We start from the raw sequence: 11,919 nt of genomic DNA, 5'->3' as shown, positions 1-11,919 counted from the left end.
GGGCCCTAGTAACGGCCTTAGTCCAAGGACCCAAATTTAATTTTTTTTTCACCAACATTCTATTCGGCCTTTGATTACCTTCCAAATGAAACAAAAATTACGAAAAACGGATGAAATTTGCTCGAGTTATATGTAAAATACACATAGGGCCCTAGTAACGGCCTTAGTCCAAGGACCCAAATTTAATTTTTTTTTCACCAACATTCTATTTGGTGTTCGATTATCTTTCAAATGAAACAAAAATTACGAAAAACGGATGAAATTTACTCGAGTTGTACGTAAAATACGCATAGGGCCCTAGTAGCGGCCTTAGTCCGAGGACCCAAATTTAATTTTTTTTTCAACAACATTCTATTCGGTGTTCGATTATCTTTCAAATGAAACAAAAATTACGAAAAACGGATGAAATTTACTCGAGTTGTATGTAAAATACGCATAGGGCACTAGTAGCGGCCCTAGTCCGAGGACCCAATTTTTTTTTTTTTTTCAACAACATTCTATTCGGTGTTCGATTATCTTTCAAATGAAACAAAAATTACGAAAAACGGATGAAATTTACTCGAGTTGTATGTAAAATACGCATAGGGCCCTAGTAGCGGCCTTAGTCCGAGGACCCAAATTTATTTTTTTTTATACAACATTCTATTCGGCCTTTGATTACCTTCCAAATGACACAAAAATTACGAAAAACGAATGAAATTTGCTCGAGTTCTATGTAAAATACACATAGGGCCCTAGTAGCTTTTCACTTCTAAGGCCCTAATTCACGGTCCACTCACCCGATTTTTTTTCCTGGATTGGTATTGACAATACCTATCATTTGCCGTGTCATTTACATTTCCATCGTTTATTATGCCATAAATATCACCAAAAGACCTTAAATCACTTAGGTGGCCCTAACTCACGAAGGGCCGACCCGAATGTGCCCATCTTCGAACTTAGCCTCACTATTTTGACTATCTTTCAGGGAAAATTTTTTTTTTTTGAAATCGGATTTGATTTACTCAAGATATCGACGTGACGTACAGACAACAGACGGACAGACGGCCCAAATTTTTATTGCGGATTCGTCATCAATTAACAAAGGCAAACACTTTGCCCTTACCGTCTGCTTCGAATTCCATCAATTACACACGGCATCGTAATCCTATAAGCCCCTTCGTACTTCGTACGGGGCTAAAAACGTACAGTACTTTTGGTCAGTTTTGGAGGCCCTACTCACCAATCTCAAATTTGACCCAATTTTGTTGGGGCAGTCACGTTTTCTTGACCCCGCCTAACAGCGGACGTCATTTATGAACGGTCGCTAAGACCCGAAAGTGCACCTATACTGATCGTTGATCATAATCTATCTGTAGGTCTTTCAGTGGTGCTAATTCCTATAAACTTTCAACATTTGAAAAAGATATGATCTTCAGTTAAGTAATCGAAAAACCATTTTCATGACCCTCTGACATGAGGTTACTTTTGAGCCAATCACACCGAAAGTTGACAACACATCGAAAAAGGAAAAGATACGTCTTCTCTAGAATTGACAGACGAATTAAATGAGCTACAACTTAACTCCATTGACACATTGTCCGAAAATGTTTGATTTTGCTCGATGTTTTCGCGAAATCCTTATATATGCAAAAAACACTATGGGCCTGTCATTTTTACGGCCCTACCTCACGATCCACTGACATTTACACTTACTAAATGTTTTGTTGATTGTTATGCTTGGAATAACACTCAGAGACAGAATGACGAATCAATGGAATCGACAACAAACCAGGGTCGTTGATGTCATGGAAAGAATAGCATCTCTGAAATGGAGCTGGGCGGGAAATATTGCAAGAAGGACAGACGAACGTTGGACCAAAAAGATCATGAACTGGCGACCATATAAAAGACGAGCTGTAGGTAGACCACCAGATATATGGACAAACGGAATTAAGAATATTGCAGGTACAAACTGGCAGCAAATGGCAATGGATCGTACGAAATGGAAAGAAGTTGGAGAGGCCTACATCCAGCAGTGGATAGAAACAGGCTGAAAAAGAAGAAGAAGAAATGTGTTGTGTTGTAGATATAGTCGGAAAACTTTAAAACCCTTCTGGCTGAGAATCCCTGATTGGTGTGGTCAGTAGCTTTCTTGCTTTCTTTATCCATGATTAAAACCAGTTTCAGTCAAGATAATATCCAATGCGAAAAACCATTACCAGCCTTCTGAACCTTCTCGACCGATTTTGCTTATCATTTTTAACGAAAACGCGCGAAAACGAAAGAAAAATTCAAAATCGGTTTCTTACACTGCCGTAGCCAGCCGAGGGCTGCACCTCATAGAATTACTTAGTTTAGTTTTTCGCTGCACCTCTTGTGCCCCTCCTGAATTCGGAGTCTGGCTACGGCCCTGTTTGCTCAAGTTAGAGTGGCGACGGTCAGACGGACATTTTTTAGCCCCTTACGAAGTACGAAGGGGCTTATATGATTACGATACCGTGTGTAATTGATGGAATTCGAAGCAGACGGTAAGGGCAAAGTGTTTGCTTATGTTCATAGATAACGAATCCGCAATAAAAAATTTTGTCTGTCCGTCTGTCGGTCACGTCGATTTCTTGAGTAAATCAAATCCGATTTCAAAAAAATCCCTGAAAGGTAGTTGAAATAGTGAGGTTAAGTTCGAAGATTGGCCCCTCGTGAGTTAGGGCCACCTAAGTGTTTTAGGATGCTTTCGTTAAAGTTAACGTTTCCGCTCCATAAGTGAGCACTGGAAGGACACAAGTGTCGAAAACTTTGCGTTTCAGACTATTATTAATTTTGCTTTTGAAAATTAGTCTGAGTTTTCCGAACGCTGCCCATGCAAGACCAATCCTACGTCTTATTTCTGCAGTTTGGTTGTCCAGACCTAACTTCAGTTTATGTCCTAGATATACATAGCTGTCGACTCGTTCAATGACAGTGTCACCAATTTTGATTTCTCTATCGTCCCCGATGTTGGTCATGACTTTTGTTTTCGATAAGTTCATCTTGAGGCCAACTTTGCTCGCCTCTTCACTTAACTGTTGTAGCATAAGCTGAGCCTGACCTAGATTCGCTGCTATCGGTACAATGTCATCAGCGAAGCGGAGATTGCTCAGATACTCTCCATTTATATTTATTCCCATTTTACTCCAGTTTAACTTCCTAAAAATACTCTGCAGAATCGCCGTGAATAATTTCGGTGAAATGGTGTCACCCTGCCTTACACCTCGGCCAATTCTGAATTTCTCCGTGCTCTTATGAAGTTTTATACATGAAGTAGCATTTTTGTACACATATCGAATTGTGTTGGAGTACCTTGAGTCTACTCTACATTCGTCTAATGCGTCCAATATCGACCATGTTTCCACTGAATCGAAAGCTTTTTCGAAGTCTATGAATAGCAAGACTATGTCCGAAGATAAATTGAGAGTGACACAAAGAGCCATGGAACGGAGTATGCTTGGAATAACACTCAGAGACAGAATGACGAATCAATGGATTCGACAACAAACCAGGGTCGTTGATGTCATGGAAAGAATAGCATCTCTGAAATGGAGCTGGGCGGGACATATTGCAAGAAGGACAGACGAACGTTGGACCAAAAAGATCATGAACTGGCGACCATATAAAAGACGAGCTATAGGTAGACCACCAGAGAGATGGACAAACGGAATTAAGAATATTGCAGGTACAAACTGGCAGCAAATGGCAATGGATCGTACGAAATGGAAAGAAGTTGGAGAGGCCTACATCCAGCAGTGGATAGAAACAGGCTGAAAAAGAAGAAAGAAGAAGAAGAAGTGTTTTAGGGTCTTTTGGGGATATCTACTGCAAATCAAACGATGGAAATGAAAATGAAACTGCAAACGATAGGTATATTCGATACCAATTCAGGAAAATAAGTTCATTAAAATCGGTTAAATGGACCGTGAGTTAGGGCCTTAGAAGTGAAAGGCTACTTTGTGTATTTTGCATATAACTCGAGTAAATTTCATCCGTTTTTTCGTAATTTTGTTTCATTTGGAAGGTAATCGATGGCCGAAAAGAATGTTGTTGAAAAAAAAAATTGGGCCTTGGACTAAGGCCGCTACAAGGGCCCTATGTGTATTTTACATTTAACTCGAGTAAATTTCATGCGTTTTTCGTAATTTTTGTTTGATTTGGAAGGTAATCGAAGGCCGAATAGAATGTTATTGAAAAAAAATAAATTTGGGTCCTTGGACTTTTGTTTCACTTGGAAGGTAATCAAAGGCCGAATAGAATGTTGTTGAAAAAAATCTTAAATTTGGGTCCTCGGACTGAGGCCGATACTAGGCCCTATGTGTATTTATACTCAATAAATTAAAATTTTAGGGCTATTTGAAATTTTTGTTTCATTTGAAAGGAACGGCGTACGGGGCTTCGTAATTGCGCTATGCGCAATTTCTAAGATGTACACATTACATAATAATTTTACTTTAACTACATTAACCGGCGCAATAGGCTTACGGTCAAAGTAGGGTGACAGACGCACTAGGGTCACGTACGCAATAGATATGGGATGGCTCGTTTCTCTTAGTGATCTAGCATCTCTCGAAGGATTCTTTTGAATTTCGAGTGACCGAATTCGGCGCTTTTTTTCCGTGACTTTTTTATATATGACTAGTTTGGCCTTGGTTTGGCCTATTCCCCAAAACCAGTCTCAGATATTTTTGATCTTGCATACCTGGCTGGTTGTGAGTGGCCAAAACTCGAAAAATGGGGTTTCGTAGTCCGTATTTTATTTCCGTAAAGTGGCGAGGACACAGACGTGTATGGGTTCGTTGGAAAGCTGAAGCCAAGTACTCCCGGAGCAAATATTAACTTCAAAATATTTGATGATAAACAGCCGAAAATATGATCCGGAAAATTTCTGAAAATCGATGTAACTTCGGTGAACTTTGATGAATGCTGTGACTACACTAAAGCAATTATTTGATTAAATTATTACTTATTATGAATGTGGAAGACCTCAGTTTTACAGCGATACGTCTATTTAGTAGTTTGGCGGAGTGAAACACACAGATTCTATATGTTCGTAGTCACGTGCCTAATATGGACATCGGTGTAAACCTGAGGTCCTCCACATTCATAATAAGTAATATGTTAATTGAATAATTGCATTTGTGAAGTCACAGCTCTCATCAAAGTTCACCGAGGTTTTCTAGATTCTGAGAAATTTTCTGGAGGTCATATTTTCGGCCGTTTATCATCAAATATTTTGAAGTTAATATTTGCCCCGGTAGTACTCGACATTTGCTTTAGAACGAGCCCATACAAGCCCGTGTCCTCGCCACCTTACGGAAATGAAATCCGGACTACGAAACCCCATTTTTCGACTTTTGACCACTTACAACCAGCCAGGTTAATCAAAAATATCTGAGACTGGTTTTGGGGCCTAGGCACCAAGGCCAAACTAGGCATTAAAAAAAAGTCCCGGAAAAAATAGCGCCGATTTCGGTCAGTCGAAATTCAGAAGAATCCCTCTTCCTCCTTTCTCAGAGATTAGAGTTCGACGTTTTGCAAATGTGATAGTAAATCTGTCAAAATGTACATACCGCAAGATTAGCGCCACTAGATATATTATACCCCTGATTCCCTGATATGATACGGTGTTGATTATACTTCGGCCACTATCATTTGTCACTTCAATAGACTTGATTGCAACCTTGAACAGACTTTTCTCTTGTTTTGAATTAAATGAAGGTAGCGCTCAGCGTAGCTTCACTTCTAATATATAATTGACAACATAAGTCTCCACTACAAAACATTAACCGTAACAATCCTAACACCAACGACGTTCTCTCGTCAAATTCACTACTTCTTTGGATACACAAAATACCACGTCTCCAATCACAAAAATGGAACAGAACCAGTTGAGTGTAGGTATACATGCCGGCCTGCGACATTAGGCGAAAGAGTCACCCAGCATGTCCATTAAATTTTAATTGGATGTGATCAATTGAATTGGTTGACAGTGTGAACTCGTCATAAGTAAATAGATTGCACACGTTTTATCAACGAAGTTCGCTCGAAAAACGCGAACAGAAAACCAAAACAAGATGTGTGTCGATTCACAAAAATTACTTCTTCAACAACACTTGGCTCCTCGTCCAATTACACTCTTCATTCACTGAAGGTAACAATTAAAAATGTTAATGAACGATCGCACAGTGATATCCGCAAGTTACGTAACGCGAAGATTGTCATACTCTGACCATTTTATGGATACTGAAAGCACCAATTCGATGGTAAAAACCGAATTCTGTTCAAGGTGAAGACATTCACACAATGAATAAACGAGTTAGAACGAGAGACGTACACCGCAACAGTAAGAAGATATATATGTACAGCGGTATACATTCTGCTACATGCGAGACGTATATTTCGGTTACCTCATATTGAAGAAAAGCGAAACAAAAAGAAAGACGGAAATTGAGAATAAATCAAAATGCATGCGGTGCGTAAATAACGGTCCATCTTCTACAGTATGAATGCAAATCCATTAACATTTCTTCTGGTCGATCATCATCATTATTTACAGCACAGTAGATGAGGTCTTTCTTGTACACTTTCTTTTACGCATTACGATTACCAGCAGAGTATATATGTGAGGCATTCCACGGTGAGCTACGTAGATTTCGATTTTATTTGTGAAGATCTAACAAAACTCGTTATAGAAATTACAGGATGTTCCGTAAGTTTGATTAAATATCTTGCCCACACGTTAGTAAGCGGTCGTGACGCAAGTCCTCTACCACCAAATTTTTTTAGTGACTTTGGATTATGCCCGCACGTTAGTAAGCGGGCGGGCGTGACGCAAGTCCACTACCACGAATGTTTTACCAAATTTTTTTTGAGGACGGCGGAGCATATTTACAGCAACTTTTTGACTTCTCCCCCTTAACTCCAACGACCCCAAACTAGGATATCTGGAATCTAGTTGCAAGCGCAGCGCGCAGCGCTGCGCCTTAATACATGACTGTCCCGGCATCTATTACACGATGCCCGCAGGGCATCGTACTTTCTAAAAATCTAAAAAGTATATAGGAGCGTTTCTTAGGGTGGCGAGATGGGAAAAAGTCGACTTTGGACCTAGGTTAGGACTGAGGCCGTACCTCGGACCTAACGATTTTACGGTTGATTTCGGTAGAGCTTTTGATGCTGATTCAGGAAATGTGGGTCACAAAATTTTGTTATGCGTCGCTTTGCCGCTAGGTGGCTACAAAGTCCGAATTTTTGAAACGAAAACTGGCTGCCATTTCGCGTAAAATTAATGGATTGGCGTGAAATTTGTGTCTAAAGGGTTTTCGAGGTCGGCGCTTCCGAATAAAAACATTTGAGAGCGGCCACAGGCATGTGAGCCACCGCAAATCACCAAAGAGTGGTTTTTTGGGTGGTTTTTCTCAATTTTCTCAAAAACGGTACATAGAATTTTTGTGCAAGTCTTACCGTTGATAGCCGCTAAAAATACCTATCGATTGAGGTACATATCAAAAAAATCGGCGGAAGCGTTTTTGAGAAAAGTTGGAAAATGTGTCAATTCAATGTGCCAACTTTAATGTAGGTACGGTCACAAGATGGCGTCGTAGAGATTTGGTCTCTTCGGGACAAATGTTCAAAAATGAAAGTTGAGGGGGGTCCTAGAACAAAATTTTCATGTCCGAGGTCATTGGACCAATTTAAGATTTTAGGTCACTCGATGTTTCCGGAGCCTCAAGGTGTGGCACCAAAATTTGTTTTTCACAGTTGAGATCTTTGTGTCGATTCAATTTCGTGTTTAAGAAAAAGAATCTGTTTTCTAAAGTTTGGACCGGCGATAATCTAATCTATGTAAGCAGTTGATGCTGCAACATTTTCCTAAAACAATTTTTCGAAAATAAAAATTTGGATCAGTGCATGTTTACGAATTAAATTACCTGCGAAAAGATAAGGCCTATCGATTGCACAACATTTGACCATCAAACACTAAACATTTTATATTAAAATATTCGATTTTCGATTCAACTTTTACAAAATTCCAATTGCATCAAAGAACCATTTTGTGGTTTGTAAACATCAACAATGTTTCTGATTGATGTACGTCAAAATGGTAGTGCTAAACGTACTAGATCAAAAGGTGTCAAAAATAGTACGCTTTTTGTGAGCGCTAAAATTTTAAAAAGTTCATGTTCGAACCTTCACATGCAAATGGAAACTGATTGTTTTATTTTGTCATTGAATCAATAAAGTTGCAGTAACAACTGTTGTACGCACTATTTGGATTTTTCGAACATTGCAAACTTTATTTTTATGGAAAAATATGAATTTTTTTCGGTAATTTGCTGAACATCGATGTCGTGGGATTGTTGTCACGTGGCGATTGTGGTTGTTTCTTTTTGCGCTATCTATTTTACTTTAAAGAAATGTTAAAGTGAAACATTTCGTTTGGGAAAAGTGAATTCATCCTTTTACAAATTGTTACAGTCGGCGGTTCAACCGAATTTATTCAATTTACGCCTTTAAAAATCTTTTGCGACTTTCGAACGGATCTTAAATAAATGATTACCAATCGTTTCCCGTTATTCATTGAAAATTTAAATAGGCTAATCCAAGGTAGTATACCAATGCGCTTCGGCTATTATTGTAAAACTTCTTTCGAAGAAAGAGTTAAAATCTTCGTGATTGTTTGTCCATTTTCGTATTATTTTGAATGTTCAGCGGAGTCATAAAGTGAAAAGTCGTTAGAGGCGTAAATTATGGAGAGGTTATAATTATTGCTCATTCTAATACAAATAATTCACATACCATGATTGTCGTCGGAATGATAGAATGAATTTTGTTATTATGTAAAGTCATTAAAGGTCCTATACAAAAATTATATTACACTCGCGGAATTTTGAAAACCGACACATTTTCTGTTTTGTGGTTTATTGGTTTTTTTTGAATTTTGCATGTATTTTTATATGGAGAAATCAGAAACTCAAGTAAAACACATGAACAGAAAATGTGTCGGTTTTCAAAATTCCGTGCTTGTAGGAGGATTAAATTTGAATAAATGTTCAAACGCAATCTTTGATTCCAACAGATTACACAGGCTGCAGTTCTGTAGTCTGTATAAAAGTTTTCACAAGCAATTTATCTGTCCCATAAAGGAAACCTAGGAGGATGGTTATGCAGCTTTAGCTGCTTCGGATGTATCTCCTTTTGAGTTTACCACAATGTTTTGATCATGAGCAGCGAGTAAGATGTATAAGAGACTAGTGAACCCCTCTTATTACACCCTGTATTGCCCTGTAAAAGGCGTTTGCGTGGTTCTAAAAATCTGAAACTTCACAGGATGACTCTAAATAGGCGTTAGAATCGATTTTTGATAGTAGGGTCCTACCTTAGGTCCGGCCCTTCGACACGGACCTAACGATTTTTTCGTTGATTTTGGTAGTATTCAATGCGCTGAACACGATGGTGGTGGAGAAAAAAAATTGTTATGTAGTTTTGCCTGTGAAAATGGCCGCTGAAGTGCAAAATTTTGCACTTTTCAATTGCGTATTACGGGCTGTGGTTGATCGATTTCTGCGCGGTTTGTGGCTACTAAGGGGTAATCGAGGGTGTAGATTCCGAAAATCAAGTTTTTACGGTACCTCACAGTGGAAGAAGTGCCGCAAAATGCGAAAAAACCTGTTTTTTTTTGTACAAAAAAATCGTTTTTTTCGTATCCCATTCAAAATTTTCCACTTTATTGAAAACGGCTATTATTAATGAAAAGTACTCTAAAAGACCTTTCAAATGAGCCACATATCAAGAAAATCCTTGGTGCCGTTTCCGAGCAATTGAGGTTTAAATGTCGAAACAGAGGCCCAACTTTGATCTCAGTACGTCCACAAGATGGCGTCTAAGGCTATAGGTTACTTCGGCAAATTTTTTCTAAATATAAAGTTGAGATAGGTCACAGAACAAACGGATTCCAATCGAAGTCACTGGACCGAGATATGAAAAGATTTGTAAACGAAAATTTTGCGACATTCTTCAGTATATGGCGCACTGCTTCTTAAATGAAAAAAATTTCGTTGTACAAATTTAGATATTGCAACGAAAGAAGTTCCAGCACTTTAGGGCGCACTAAAAATTAGAGTGTGAGCGCCACAGCAGTGATTGGGGCAAAACATCCAACATCCGAAGCCTCTGTCTGTAGCGATTATGTGGTCTTAGGGTCATATTTTGCTAAAAGATTTACACAATAAATTATTTGTTTTGCATCTTTTAATGAATTGAATTACCTGAAATCTGATAAAGCCTATCGATTGCACAACATTTTGCCATAAATCATAACACTGTTTGTTGCATTCATGCATTTTTCATTCCAAAGCGGCATTTTATTATTATTTTTGCAAACAACAACAAAATGTTTTTCGTTTTAAGACGTCAAACGGCAGTGCCAAAGATACTAGATCAAACTGTTTGTACGCTTTTGTAGGCGCGAAAATTTAAACAAAAACCAATGCTCGAGATAAATGCACTAAGTGCATTGCGCTTCAATTTTGAGCGTATTTTTGTTAGCGCGAAAATATTCGAAAAGCGAATGGTGTAATAATAACATATTATCGCGTGTGATCGTTCTAAATTTAGTAATGTGCGGTACAGTCTGTCTTTGCAAATTAAATGTATTAGCAGTCGGCAGTTTAACACTCATCAACTAAAACATTAAATCATTTTTTATTCGGTTGCAAAAGATTTAAGTGCGTTGCGGGTGGGTCAAATTAATTATTAATTAAGAAATTGTTGTGCAATTTAATTCGGCCGTAATAGATCGACCTCACAAGATTTGTCCTATTAAAAAATTTAGCAGAAGCACTAATAGAACAACTTCACCGGATTTGTCGTTTTACAAATCGCGAAGGCGTTTATAGGTCGATCTTACCGTATTTTTCCTTCTACAAAATGTAATGGAGACTCTAAACTCTAATAGATCGATCTCACCAGATTTGGCTTTTAGCGAAATCTCTAATAGAACGACCTCACGGGACTTTTCCCTTTACAAAATGTAGCGATAACGCAAGCTTGATCTGTTACAGGATCACAGGATTTATAGTGAAGACTTCAATAGATTGACCTCACTGGATTTTTCTTTTAACGAAATGAGGCAAAATCGCTAAAATAGATCGACCTCGCCGGATTTGCTTTTTTACCAAATGTAGTAAAGACGCTAATATATCAACCTCATAGATTTTGTCCTTTTACGAAATGTTGCGAAGGTACTAATAGAACTACCGGATTTGGCCTTTAACAGAGTGTAACGGGAATTCTAAAATAGCCGGACCTCATTGGATTTTCCCTTAAACAAAATGTAACGGGAACGCTAAAATCGCTCGACCTCATTGGATTTGTCCTTTTACAAAATGTAGCGAAGGCTCTAATAAACCGACATTACCGGATTTGTCCTTTTACATAATGTAGCGAGAACGCTAATAGCTCGACCTCATTGGCTTCGCCCTCTTATGAAATGTAGCGAGAACGCTAAAATAGCCCGACCTCAACGGATTTGACCTTTTACAAAATGTAGCGAAGGCTCTAATAGACCGACTTCACCGGATTTTCCCTTTTACAAAATGTAGCGGGAACGGTAATAGCTCCAGCTCATTGGAATTGTCCTTTAACAAAATGTAGCGGGAACTCTAAAATAGCTCAACCTCACCGGATTTTCACTTTTACGAAATGTATACTTCATACATTTTGCCGTACACCGTGGGAGAGGGTCTGATAATCATACTTTTTTGCGCGTGCATTTCTTGAATGACCCTTTAGTCTACCACAAAACCACAAAAATGAAACAAACGCAATTCCTAAATGAAACCTAGAGTGATGGTTAGGGCAGCTATGCTGCCTTCTCGCATTCAGTTGTAGGCATTGGGTGCATCTAAA

Source organism: Bradysia coprophila, unplaced genomic scaffold (genome assembly GCF_014529535.1).
Source record: "Bradysia coprophila strain Holo2 unplaced genomic scaffold, BU_Bcop_v1 contig_143, whole genome shotgun sequence".
NCBI lineage: Eukaryota > Metazoa > Arthropoda > Insecta > Diptera > Sciaridae > Bradysia > Bradysia coprophila.
The sequence above is the reverse complement of the archived record's forward strand: the minus strand, read 5'-3'. Positions refer to the sequence as shown.